Source organism: Mastigoproctus giganteus, chromosome 3 (assembly GCF_048544385.1).
Source record: "Mastigoproctus giganteus isolate SK-2022 chromosome 3, ASM4854438v1, whole genome shotgun sequence".
Classification (NCBI taxonomy): domain Eukaryota; kingdom Metazoa; phylum Arthropoda; class Arachnida; order Uropygi; family Thelyphonidae; genus Mastigoproctus; species Mastigoproctus giganteus.
In genome coordinates, this window is record NC_143577.1 from 55,601,817 (window position 1) to 55,616,095 (window position 14,279).

The following is a 14,279-nucleotide window of genomic DNA, read 5'->3' on the forward strand; positions in this document are numbered from 1 at the left end:
GAAAGAAAATGGATTTGAATTTGAATAGAGATAAAATGGAATATCAATAATATGAATTATGGATCAGGGACACTGCAAGAGCAAAGGTACCCTACAACCATAATGTATATATAGAAAATTATTTTAATGTTATGTGCAAATCTTTAATTTAACTTATGCTAATAATGAAAATACCGTGTACCCTGGGAGCGATGTATGTTGAATAAAGGGGGGAAGAACGGAAAAGAGTAACGTTATAAACAAAGTGCGAATTTTGAAAAATGTAAAATTTGAAAAGAACGAAAATAGAAATAGCAGATTATTGAAAAGAACGACCAAAGTAGAAATAGCATTGCAGTATCTTTCATAATTTCTGTGTCTTCTTCAGAGGTCATCCACCTAAATTATGAAAAAGAAAAAGAAAATTCGCACAATTCGCACTTTGTTTATAACGTTACTCTTTTCCGTTCTTCCCCCCTTTATTCAACATACATCGCTCCCAGGGTACACGGTATTTTCATTATTAGCATAAGTTAAATTAAAGATTTGCACATAACATTAAAATAATTTTCTATATATATATATATATATATATATATATATATATATATATATATATATATATATATATATGTGAGGAATTTTTTTTTTCTTTTGGCTGGTACAGCATAAGCCTCAGGTTTCTTGCACCATATGGCTAATAATAGTAATAATAATAATGTCGTGTGCACCGACCGAAAATACCATTATCAAAAAATAATGCGTTTTTGTTCAATTTACTTTGCGTTTAGAGTGGAAAATATGTAGAAAATATTTTCGAAATGAATATCGTTTTTCATATTTCGTCATTTTTAGTGATTTTTTCCTCTCAAATTCAGTAAAAAAAGATACCGGTCGATATGTTTTTGATGCACTCGCCCACACCTGTCTACTCTATTGTTGTTGTTGTTTTAGGGGTTTAGAAACAACAGCAACTAATGCCATATTGCTTCCTATATACTATACTATACTGTCTGTAAATTGCGTGTGCTCAGTTGTCGATTTTCTGTTTTCTGGACCAAAACTCAGGAGATAAAACCATGCTGCCCTCACCTGAGAACGACTAACTGAGCCACGTTGTGAAAAAGCACCGTAAAAATTCCTCACATCATCGACGGGACCCGAACTCTGATCTTTTCCAGCCGGTGTGGGGCAGGACAGCAATCTACCAACTTTGCTACCCACGAGGGCTCCACCCTTACAGTGAAAAAAAATGGCTAGAAATCCTTAAGTTAATTCAAAATTAACTTTTATTTTGTACTGCACTTCTGTTAGTATAATATTTATCAGCTAAAGCGATAGCTGTTTAAACTCTAAGCCGACACTTGATTTTCAGTATGGAAACCAGAAATCTAAAACAATAATAAAAATGAGTAATAACTATTGTGTGAAGAGAACCGGTAATCAGTCTGGTCTGATTGGTTGATTCCGTCTAGCTTCACACGAATCACAATTCTTTCGTTAGTATATAATAAGAGCTGTACCCAGTTGTGTACTTTTTTCAGCAAGCAAGCGGTGGTAGTTGAGGAGAGCTTTCTGAGGTAGCTGAGAAGGACTTTCGGAGGTTTCTTAAATTCTAGATGCGCTGAGAGTACAGAAGTGATGGGGGTAAGTTAGAAAAGCAGTCTGCATTAAAACAATTGCTATGTGTGTTTAAAGCGTATATATTTTGCTACTTTAAAATGAAATGAATTTCTAATTAGTGAGATGTACTTTTACTGGTCTGCAAAATAAGCCCATCTCTCATTTGAACAGAACGATTATTTCTATTATTTTTTATAAAATAATAATCCAGTAAATTCATACATATCAGTTTGATATGGCCAATCTATTAATTCTGATTAAAATTATTTGTTTATTTATTTATTTAATTCATACATCATAAAACTGAATAAATAAGGTTCATGTAACAGTTATAAAAATAAATATACTTTTATGAAAAATAAATCTACGAGCATTTGTTACTAGGCGGCCAGTAGGCCAGAACAAGTAGGCTGTCAGGTTCGTTTGCATATGTGCGTAAAGCGCTTGACAGTGAAGAATGATATTGGTCGATATATTTTTGATGCTTGCGCCGATTTTGTCTTCACTTTGTCCGTCCGTCCACATATAGTAACTTAACTTCTAATGGATGGAATTCATGAAATTTTATATTTAGCTGCCAAGCCTTTTCAAGTTTCATTAAAATCGGACCAATAGAAATTCAGAAATTATTTCTTCGTCGGCACGTCTGCATGTAAAAACTCTACTCTCAGTGGATGGATTTTCAGGATACTTTACAATTGGTTCTTTTATAATGATTTGTTGAGTCTTCTAAAACTTCATTAAAATCGGACTAATGGAAACCTGTAAATTATTTCTTCTTTTATATATATATATATATATGCTATCCATATCGTATACTGTAGCTGAAGTACTGGATATTTTATTTGTTTCCGTGCGCTGATTGGAAGAATGGGGTGAAAAATATGTCCGATGTACAGAACCGAAATGCTTCCGATTCGTGCACAGAAGTCTTACGTTTTTTTTTGTTTTTTTTTATCATGTATTATTACTATTTGCTTACACACCTGATTTGTAATCCACTTCATACATTAACTAACTTGTTCATATAAGAATTTGAGTGAAAAAGCCAGTAGCATAAGATATGGCCAGATAAGGTCAGATTCGACCTATGATCATTAATCTTCTTGAAGATGGAGTAGGCCTAATAACAATAATTATAATAAACAACCTGAAGAGTGCATTGTTATTTCTTATTACTAAGTAAGTAATTTAACTAATAACTAGTTGATTGAATATTTCGCCTCCTCGCCACTAGTCGATAGGGAATTTGTAGCTCTATTACCATCCTGTGTGGGCACCAATCGCAACATCCTTGCTATAACTCTACTCATCGCCCTCGTGGATAGCACAGTTGGTATAATCACCTTCCTCCCACAGCGGGTAGAAAAGACCAGAGTTCGAATCCCGTCAACGGCGCGAGAAATTTTTCTGGGCCTTTCTAACGTGGCTGAGTTAGTCGGTCTCAGGCGAGGGTGGCATGGATTTTTCTCTCGGAAACTCGGGTTTTTCGCCCAGCAAACCCCAAACCGACCACAGAATACATGCAATTTTCCGGCATATTATATATGGCGCAATATGGCCTAAGTTGCTAATGTGCCTAAAACCCTACGATGATCAACAATAAGAAACCACCCATACAGTGTGCAAGGAAGGCAGTTTATTACAGAACAGGAAGGCAGTTTATTACAGAACAAGAATAAAGGTGCATTCAATTGAATAATTCAATATATGGCCAATTTTTTAAGTATCTCACGTCAAATTATGGGAACTTACAAAAATACACTCATAATCATAAGTGTATTATGTCTGTAGAAATGTGTGGTCACGGGTCTCTCTGTAAATTTTGCAACTTCTAGGTGTATAGCTGTGATAGTATATTTTATATGCCATTGTAACTATACAATAAAGATTCTACTAAATTTTCTTGTTCTCTAATAAAAACCCTCTTGGCTCGTGTCAAGCGCTAAGCAACTAAGATTGTGAGACGCCTGTACATTGTATCTGCAACTGCGTTCCCGTCAATGATGTGAGGAATTTTTACGAGAATTTTTCGCAACGTGACTGAGTTCTTCGGTCTCAGGTGAGGATGGCATGGTCTTACCTCCCGGAAACTTGGATTTTTCGTCCAGCAAACAGAAAATCGACCTCAGAACACACGGAATTTACAGACAGTATACACGGATCAATATGGCCTTAGTTGCTTATGCTCCTAAAACCCTACAACAACTTTAACTGCGTATTCTTTATTCGGGTTACTGTCTTCTGAAGAAAAATCCGAGTTTCCGAGACAACAAAAAATGTGACTTTCGTCTGAGACCGAATAACTGAGTCACATAGTGAAAAAAAATCTATAAAAATTGGTTGCGTCATTGACAAAATTCGAACCCAAGGGCCTTTCTATGCCTTGTGGAAAAATGGTGATTATAACCACTCTGCTAACCGAAAGGGCCTCGCGAATGTATTTTGGAGTTGTTTGCGACGGTAATCTATGATGCGTTATAGATTATCGTGTTTGTTTATACAGGAATACGAATTTGTATTTATTTTACCCTTTATTATGTTCTCCAAATGTACAATAAGGCTAAAAGTGAATTTTTGTATGTGTATCTGGTTCCATCACCTCTGAACGTACCAATTTCCTGATGATGGAAACAAAATATTTAACAGATAAATTTTTATAATATTTTGTGAAAGAAAAGTTCCCCACAACAGAAGATTTAAAAAAAATTTAAGCTATTGAGTTTTCTCAATTCAGGCTCAGTTCCCGGTTAATTCAAAACAACTCTGCGTATTTATTGCTATGTTAAGTATAAACTATCAAAGAGATTGAGATCTACTGACAATGGAAACCATGGAAGAGGTCCTCCTATTGTTTCACGAAGTAATTGTGAACAGGTCCTGAGAGATAGGTAGTCGTGTTGCAGTGTGTCTAAGATGATGTAGGGATACAGTGACAGGGAAAAAGGGAGATAGGCCATCCCTAGATGCAACTGTATGGGAAGGCTCAAAATTACTTTTTATCATCGAATTTCTGCTAAAAAATGAAGGGAAGACAAAAGTCGACACTTGCCTCCGAGCGCTGTGACCTCTCGTTACGTCACAGAGATAATGATATGGTATCCATAATTCCGTGAGCTTGCCACATGGAAAATACCACCGATATAAGGTCTTATATAGGTAGCATTGATATAGTTCCCCCCCCCCAGTCACCTGCAGTAGTATGGAGTGGAATTTGTTGTGCCACGGTATCTTTTTGCAGTTGTCCACTGTTCCTGATCTTCGCACCACTGTGGTCATCGGTGCCATTACTTTAATGCATGTTAAAAGGTTTACTGATGGTGGAATCAATCACTAAACTATAGTTTACTGATTGATTAATGTTCTGTGGCATCGTTACTGAAGCAATTTGTCTGCTGGATATATCTGGTTTGTTCATTCTACAGAGTTACAATTTTCTGCATTCTCATCTGGAAGCTGTGTCAATAATTCCTGTGTCTGTTTGGTATGAAGCAGTGTCGCATATAATTACACCATGTGAGGATATCCATTGGACATGTATTGGTAAAAACATTACTGTCTATCCCATCATGGTGTATTGTACCATCACTTACAAAAGTTTTTACTAATACATGTGTACTGTATTTGATTTGTAAAAAATATTAAATTTTCGTAGTACAAGTATATACTGATAAAATTAAATCAAATAAAACTACTAAACTAGATATTAGTTAAGGAACAGTATTTTTTTACAGGTAGTGCAGAGAAACTGGAAGAAGAGGTTCAAAGATGTGCTTCCCCGAGTATAGTTTTAATGCTGTGCTCAATGTTTGTAAGTAGTGTTATTATAAAATTTATTTAATCAGTTAAACTGAATATAGATCAAGTTTCTCTAATTTTTTAAAATATATATGAAGTCTCCCACTACTTGCCTGGTGCCCAAATCCTCAGTAAAAATGGTTTGAACTGGACCGTATGAAGGCGACATCGCTTCAGCTATTTCTCGAATGATCAGTTATTGATTTGATCGAATCACGGAGCAGACTTCAATGATCTTTTGAACATTTCGGAGATGTTGACCGGACGACTGCTTATTTTTTCACCTTCAAACGAAACGTTTTTTCACAAGAAACCCTTAAAATCACTTAAATTGTGTATATATATATATATATATATATATATTTTTTTTTTTTTTTGTTCATAGGATAAATTCCGTAAACTATATTCGTTTTTCCTATTTCGTCATTTTTAGTAGACGAGACAAATGAGAATGAGACAAGTAGTCATGTAAAACAGCTTTTCGCTAGACTAGGCCCTAATAACAGGGCCTAGTCTAGCGAAAAGCTGTTTTACCCTGTTATTAAAAGCTGCTAAAGCTGTTATTAAAACCTTATGCTTGTAATCCCATTCCTCATATAACCTTTTAACTACCGTCCGTTATGTGTTCAAGAAATCACGCACTTAACTTTTTGATCAAACCTTCTGAAAGAAAAGAAAACAATATAAAATTTCAAATGCATTGAAAATACAGTAGTTTTGAGTAATTTGAAATAAATTAAATATTAGGACTCTAGTAATATTTTTATGTTTCATTTTGTTTTATTATTTTCAGAAAGCCTGAAACGAGCAGGTGTGTTGCAGGGATACACAGGAGTACAGTACCTTACTTTGCAACGAAATCATGTAATAAAATTTTCAGCTTGCTGAATTCTTGTATGTTTTTTCACGCAATTTACATGCTCATTGGTTTTAATTTTTTGAAAATATTTAGACAGTTATACTATTAAATAAATAATTGTTTAAACAATTATCAGATAACAATAATACTATACACGTGTCCACAGCTTTCCACTGATGACCTAGCATCTTGAGAAACAGCCCGATGCTGACAGGCTCGGGAGGTATGTTCTCCTTTTTTTTTTTTTTTTTTTTTTTTTTTCCGAAGGGTAGCTGTGGTTTGTAGGAGTGGGGAGAAGTGGTATGGAATTAGAACAGATTGGGTGAGTTGTAGGAGGGCTGAGTGGGTATGTGGTTGGAGGCTCTCAGCGCTCTGTAATGGTCTGTGTAAATAAGTTGATCAATGTTGGAGCAATCATTATCAGCCTTATATTTCTATTGCATTGGTTATATATACCAATTTGGATGTAAAAAGCTTCCATAAATTCCTTCCTTTTCAAATTTTGTTGTATTGACAGAATATGGGGATTAACAAGTTGAAGGGGAGGGTGTCCTCAGTGATGGCATGAAAAACTAAATCATTGAACTTATGCGCGTGGAAAGCCTCGAGTAAGTTTGACCCAGATGGAATCTTTTGCACTCACAGGTGACCTGGCAGACAACATCTCTAGTCCGGAGGTGGAAGGGTGGGTCAACTTTTAAGATGATCCAGAATTTTTAGTACCATTGAGAGAAGAATTTAATGTGTCTTCTGGCAATTCTGTGGATCGCTCTCCTATCCAAGGTTGATAAGGCAGGACCATGTTGCAGATGGTTTCCCTCCCACCGAGGGGAACATTATTCATCTGGAAAAATGGAAACTCTTGTTGGCGGAGTCAAAACTCCAGAACCTCTTGAAAGTAGATCCTTTACTCGCCCCTCCAGCACAGGGTACTTGCCTACCATGTCACCTATGAGTGATGTAGACCTCGTCTGTGTAAAAACTGTCGGAAGGGAGGCTCTTGCAAGCATAGGTGAATATTCTAAAAAAGAAGAAAAAAGTCAAAATATGCTTTTAAAAAAAAAGCTGAAAAAAATGTAGTGTTTCATGTCATTACTGAGTGCTATTTTCAAAATTTGAAAAGGTGGGAATTTATGGGAGAGTTTGCATCCATATTGGTCACCAAAATCTTTTCATATCCAAACCTCGAGCAAAACCTTTTTTGTTTTGCCTCAGTAACCGCTTTAACATATATCATCAAAATTGGTTTCACAAACCATTTTACGTCCAAATTTCTATTAACCTCTTTAAACAGGCCATTACACGGCGCTCAGACTCTCATTAGAGTGATAAACTCCTCTAAACACATACCCACTCAACCTCCTATTCTCTTGTCGATCTGCCTAATTTTTGTTCCACTTCCACTTCCATGCTACCTCCCAAAAACCACAGTTTCCCTTCAAACCAAAGGAAAGCTTTCCTCCATAGTCCCACATCTTCCACTGGCGTCTCAGACTAAAGTAGACGTGGCAAACAGCACCGACAAAAGACCAGAGCACTGGGATCAACCAGTACATTCTAGGGGCCTCTCCAGTAGAAACCTTTATCTGAAGATATGCAAGCCAGTATATTCCAGCCAGCAATTTCCGCTTTTTTTTGTGAACTATGGTTAAGCCGTTATTCATTGCTATACTCTGTGGCTTTTCTTTGCATCCTGTTAATGTAACTTACAAATTTTCCAGTTCCCTGTAGAATACTCCCAGGATGGATTGAAATCTCGGTTATTAAATATTTTTACTAAATTATGCATGGAAGTGGTTCTTTCAATACAGCTGCCACTATTACCTGCATACAATGCTATACATTAACAATTGCTGACCGGGCTAGCCGGGTAGGCAAAGTGCCTGCCTGGCAACCCGAAGGTCGCGGGTTCGATTCCCGCCTCGGGCTTGGATCAAAGTACTGCAAAAACCTTGGGAGGTGCATTATGGCCACAGAAGTCTATGCGCCAACAACTACCAAAAAAAAAAAAAAAAAAAAAAACATTAAGAATTGCATTACGATTAATTCATTCAACCAAAAATTCAGAAATTCATTCCAGTATAGCCAGGGCTGCGTTAACGCTACGTCCAAACCGGCCATGGCCCCGGGGCCTTACCCGAAGAGGGGCCTCATTTTCAGTGTAAATATTTTCTAAAGTAGTGATAAAATTTCTAATAATAAATAATAAACCAAGAAAACGTGTAATATAAAAGCATACTTAAACTTAACTGGTTAAGTGTTTAAATTTTAATCTTATACCTTATTATTGTACAATAAATAAGTTAAAAGTTTCTATTCAAATTGTTTTTATTGTTATTTTATTTTTCAAGTCATAAAACATTTTTGACCTCTTATTTTACATTTTTATCAAGGAATTATTATTCACAATATAAATATAAAAACCTATATATATATATAGGTTTATATATATATATATATATATATATATATACAGGGTGTTTCAAAAATGATGTTCATTAATTTAAAGTACAAACTAAAATAAGCAAAAAAAGTCCCAATGAACATCGGGCCGCAAATGAACCGTTTTCATTTGCGGCCCGATGCGAATCCTTTGCTAAGGGTGGTTTTATTAAACATAAGATAATGCATTTTTAATTTTTGGTTTCAACACCACAGTATTTTACAGATGCTACATGTAGTAGCGTAGCTACCCTTTTTCGGGCCCGGAGGCAAAGAACATGTTCAGGCCCCTACTTAATTAATGAAAATTGCAAAAAGAGGAGACAGCCAAAGACGCCGGGCCCCTAAAGTACCCGGGCCAGGAGGCAATTGCCTTGCCTGCTTACATGGTAGCTACGCCACTGGCTACATGTTACAGGATGTTCTTTCTAACACCCTTTCCTCAACATCAGGTGTTATGCTTCTGTGCCTACCTGCTCGTACTCCATGTGCGAAGCGCCCGCGTTCTCTGAGGCGTTGATGTACCCTGATGAATGCGTGCCTGTTGGGCTGCCTTTGGCGGGAAAATGCTTCTTGGTACAAACGTGCAGTTTCGGGTGCACTGCCGTTGACTGTACCATACATGAAGTGCATGTCCGCATACTCTTCGTTGCTGTAACCTCTTTCCATGTTGACTATCCTTTGACAAGTACTGGTATGCCTGCTACGTCTCAGAGCATTGAGAGAGGGGAAAGGGAGAGAATGAGCATAACCTAACTTAAGTGAGTGGCGGATTCCAACTCTGTACAGTTCACCTTGTCAGTGATGGATCCCAACCAGAAATGTGCAATATCTCGAAAAAGATTCACTTAAGGACCCATGTTTACTAAGCTTTTTTGAATATTGTAGTCTGTACAGTTCACCTTTAAATTATTGACAATCATTTTTGAAACACCCTGTATATTAAAGGGCCTCAAATTTAAATATGGCTGGAAGCCTTAATTCGGCCCTGAGTATAGCAAAAGCATGTGTTAGGAGGGCGGAACAGAAAATCAATGAGTATATGAAGTGGTAAAAGTATTAAAAACAATTTCTGAAAACAAGTTAACAAATAGTTAAAAATGGGAAATTTGAAAGAGTGCCATTACGTTATTCTTGACGATAGAACAAGAACTTCGTATCCTTATATTACACTGGGCTGCATAGATTTTGATGTTTCTAAAATTGATGGTCTTTCTAGGTGCATTTTTTGGTGCTAATTGGAAAAATCAAATAGTTTTTACCTATCACGTAAGGCTTTTTTACAAACAGTAAGAATTTTTTATTCTTAGATACACGTTGCATGTTACAGATACTCGATATGCTTACTACTTCCTTTGTGACTAACGGGTAGGTGTGCCTAGACGGGTTTAGACATAATAAAACTTGCGAGTCAGGTGCTATATAAACCTATGAAGTGTTTCTTCCTCGTTCAGTTGTTTTCTGGTGCAAATGCTTATTAGTGTGCTTATAATAAATGTGCTTATTCTGGTGCAAATGCTTATTAGTGTGCTTATAATAAATGTGCTTATTCTGGTGCAAATGCGTTTATTAATATCTGCTTCAAACGTGATTTTTATATACTGTATCTCTGACAATGGAAACTGATGGTTACATAAATAACCCAAGTATATTTTGTTACATTTTGAGTAATCTGTGGCGAAATAAAGGGAACATATAACATCTTTTGTGAAAAATGTCTCTGCTGAACTTTTTAGAATTAAATTAGGTGATCAAGATAAAAGTAGTACCCCCATAAAGTGTGTCGCACATATGCTTGTGTAAATGAGGTAAGAAGAAAGTTGTGATATTTGCCATTCCCACTGTGTGTGGATGGAACTTCGGGATCATATTAAGGACGGCTACTTTTTCCGTAAATGTAACAGATTATAATACGAAGAACAAGCAGAGCATTGTGTACCCCAACGATATTACTTCAGCTGTAAGGTCAGTACTCCATGAACCTGAACCACAAGTATCATCTCCAGCAGTTGTCCTTGAACATATGCCATCAGATCCTGAATCAGTTCTAGGTTGGCATTCGAGGTGAGCGGACGCGCTTAGACAGGGCTCCTCAGTTAAGTGGTTTACTTTTGGATAGTGCTTTTAAATATTTGATTTATTTAGATATTGTTGGATTATTTTGTTATAGGTTTTCCTGTAACTGTTTGATTTTAATAATATTATAGATATAATTTTTTAAAGTTACTTTCATTGATATTTATTTAATTTTATAATGGTAGTTACGAGATCTGCCTTAAACACGTCACAGGGTATCGTGACTCACACGGAAATAGCAGATGGCGATTTACGGGTGAGTCATGATTTAATCCGTTGTGGAACCTGTGGAATGTTTTCCAAGGTCGACCTGGTGACTAATCCTAGCTCACCTGGGGATTCTTTTCTTTGTGATCGATGTAAGGAGTGCACCGATCTTAAATTACAATTTGGTGCACTGAGGGAACAATTTGAGTCCCTGAAAAAACGAGTGCTTGCCCTCGAAAATAATGCATCTGGGAGCTCGTCAGGGACTCAAAACTCCAGCAATCTACCAAGTGATGCACACCCGATTCGAGCCTCAAAACAGAAAAACCAAGTGCAAACTACTCTGGTTAAAAAGGACATTGTATTATTAGGAGACTCCATTGTCAGGGAAACGGGGAATATTTTTTGTAATAAAGATAGGTGGAGGAGAACCAGGGTATGTCTGCCGGGAGCAACTATTGATGATGTCACCAACAGACTGTCAGATTTTAAAGGGGGTAAAGAAAATATTATTATTCATGTGGGGACAAACGATATTAAACGTACACGATCTGACGATTTGTTGGAAAAATACAGAACCATGCTGAGGAAATGTCGCGAGCTAGGCCATAATGTCTATGTGTCTGCAATTCTGCCCAGACACGATAGGAGGGATTATATGTTAAGAGCCTTGTGGATTAACTCAAGACTTGAAGGAATCTGCAAGGCTTTAGGGGGTAAATTTCTATCAGCATGGCCCACACTTGTAGGTAGAAGGAATTTGTTTTGTAGAGACGGGATACACTTAAACAAAGGTGGTGCAAAGGTTTTTGCCAGTATTATTGAGGATACCTTAAAGGTTCAGGGAAACTGCTAGTTAGGGGGGATGTGGGTAATACTGACACGCGTTTATCTGATAATATTGGTCAAAGTAACTCTTGCACATACCTCAAGAGTTCTTATCTGTTACCCCAACTGGACGTATTATCTAGATGTTCTGGGGGCACAAACGTTTCACGTGGGCGGGTAGCTAATGCCAGGGAAGAGAGCCTAAAAAACTTCAAGGGTTGTGTTAGGGTTGTTAAATATACAAGAACAGTAAATCTTAATTGTTTATACAGTAACGTTAGAAGTGTCGTCAATAAAATGAGCGAATTCGAACTGCTGGTTAAAACAAGTAACGCGGACATAATAGGGCTTACAGAGACGTGGTGCCACCCGGAAATTGGGGATGATGAGTTTCAGTACGGCTTGTATAATGTATTTAGGAAGGATAGGTTAGATAGAAGGGGTGGTGGGGTAATGCTTCTTATCAGAAGCAGCCTGAGTGCGACGATAGCTTTCCCGGATTCAGACGTTTCACATGCTAGTATAGAGTCTGTATGGTGTGAGATAGTTGGAAACAAAGGTATAATGCGAGTAGGAGTAATCTACAGACCAGGTGATTGTGAAGATTATGACAAAAGCCTCTACATGCAAATAGAATGGGCAAGTAAGCGTCAATGCCTTATTATGGGTGATTTCAATCTGCCTCTAATTGATTGGAGTAAATGGGAAGGAAACTCGACATGGGGAACAAAATTTTTAAATCAACTAGATGACTGTTATTTGTATCAACATGTCAGGGAAAATACTAGAGAAAAGAATATCCTAGACCTCATCATCACACATGAATCAGATGACATAACAGGGCTGACAGTAGAGGAACCAGTAGCAGGAAGTGATCACGGAGTTCTACGGTGGATGATGACGAGAGAGGTAGCAGAAGTAAAAGGCAAAGGAATGGGTTTTAATTTCAGAAAAGGAAATTATGATGCCTTAAGGTACTACATGGCCTCTATTAACTGGGTAGATATCGCGCAGAGAATGATTACAATTGAACTGTGGTACGCTTTTAAAACATTAATCACAGATGCCTTGAATGCGTATATACCATTAAAAAAATACTCCACGAGGAGGGTTCCAAGTTGGATGACTAGTGAAGTTGCTGCATTACTTGAGCAGAAAAAGGTGGCATGGAAAGGATACAGAACAATAAAAAGTACTGAAGCCTATAACAGCTACAAGGTGATGTGTAATAGAGCCACAGAAAAGGTTCGACAGGCAAAGGCAGTTTATGAGAAATCACTAGCAAACAGAGCAAAGAGGGGGGATAAAGAATTCTTCACATATATAAATGCCAAGAAGAGCAGGACAAACCAGATCGGACCTTTATGTAAGGGAAAGGGGATAGTAATAAATACACCAGCTGCCGTTGCAGATGAACTCAACAGTTATTTTGCATCGATATTTACAAATGAAAAGCCTTTTGTGGCAAAGGGAAATTGTGGGAGCGAAGTTAAAAAATATGTAATTAATGATATTGAAATTTCGCAAGATTATTTAATGAAAAAACTTTCGAGCCTACAGACCAGTAAGGCTCCTGGAGTTGATGCAATATACCCTATAATCTTAAGAGAGGCGGCAAGCGAGTGCATTGAACCATTGAGGCTAATTATGCGAGCATCATTAGACTCTGGGAAGATTCCCTTGGATTGGAAAAGTGCAAATGTATCTCCCATACATAAGGGTGGCTCTAAAAGTGAAGTTGGAAATTATCGACCTGTCAGTCTGACTTCAGTAGTAGGGAAAATCATGGAGGCAATGATCAAGGGTGGAATTCAGGATCATTTGGATCGAATTGAAATTCTCAAGGATACTCAGCATGGTTTCGTAAAGGGAAAATCATGTTTAACAAATCTGGTTCGCTATTTCGAAAGGGTCACTCACGAGCTGGATTTAGGGAATAATTTCGACATTGTTTATTTAGATTTCAGCAAAGCTTTTGACTCAGTCCCACATGAGCGGTTGCTTTATAAGCTGGAACAGGTTGGAATCACTGGGAAAATCCTTAGATGGATAGAAGGATGGCTTCAGGGCAGGAGGCAGAGGGTTGTGATAAATGGCTATTCCTCATATTGGGTTGATGTAAGAAGTGGGGTTCCCCAAGGATCAGTATTAGGACCACTGTTGTTTTTAATTTTCATAAACGACATTGATGAAGGGATAGAGGGCGTGATGTCTAAATTTGCAGATGATGTTAAAATTGGGAGAGTAGTTAATGATCACTGTCAAGCTGAGCTTCTTCAGAGAGACCTAGATAGACTTCAGGAATGGTCAGAAAAATGGCAGCTGTGCTTTAATCCAACAAAGTGTAAGGTATTACACCTGGGAAACAGTAATCCCAAAAAAACTTATTCACTTGGTGGAGTTCAACTAAACCCAGTACTGGAGGAAAGGGACTTGGGTGTTACGATACGGTCAGACATGAAATTCT

General features: G+C 37.3%; 1 long non-coding RNA gene across 1 annotated transcript; it reads left to right on the plus strand.

Annotated features, from left to right (window-relative positions):
- The first annotated feature begins 1,518 nt into the window (after positions 1-1,518).
- LOC150088023 (uncharacterized) lies at positions 1,519-6,256 on the plus strand. The gene is made up of 3 exons (XR_016546774.1): positions 1,519-1,626; positions 5,337-5,413; positions 6,194-6,256. It is a non-coding gene; the product is annotated as an uncharacterized LOC150088023 (long non-coding RNA).
- Positions 6,257-14,279: the final 8,023 nt, after the last annotated feature.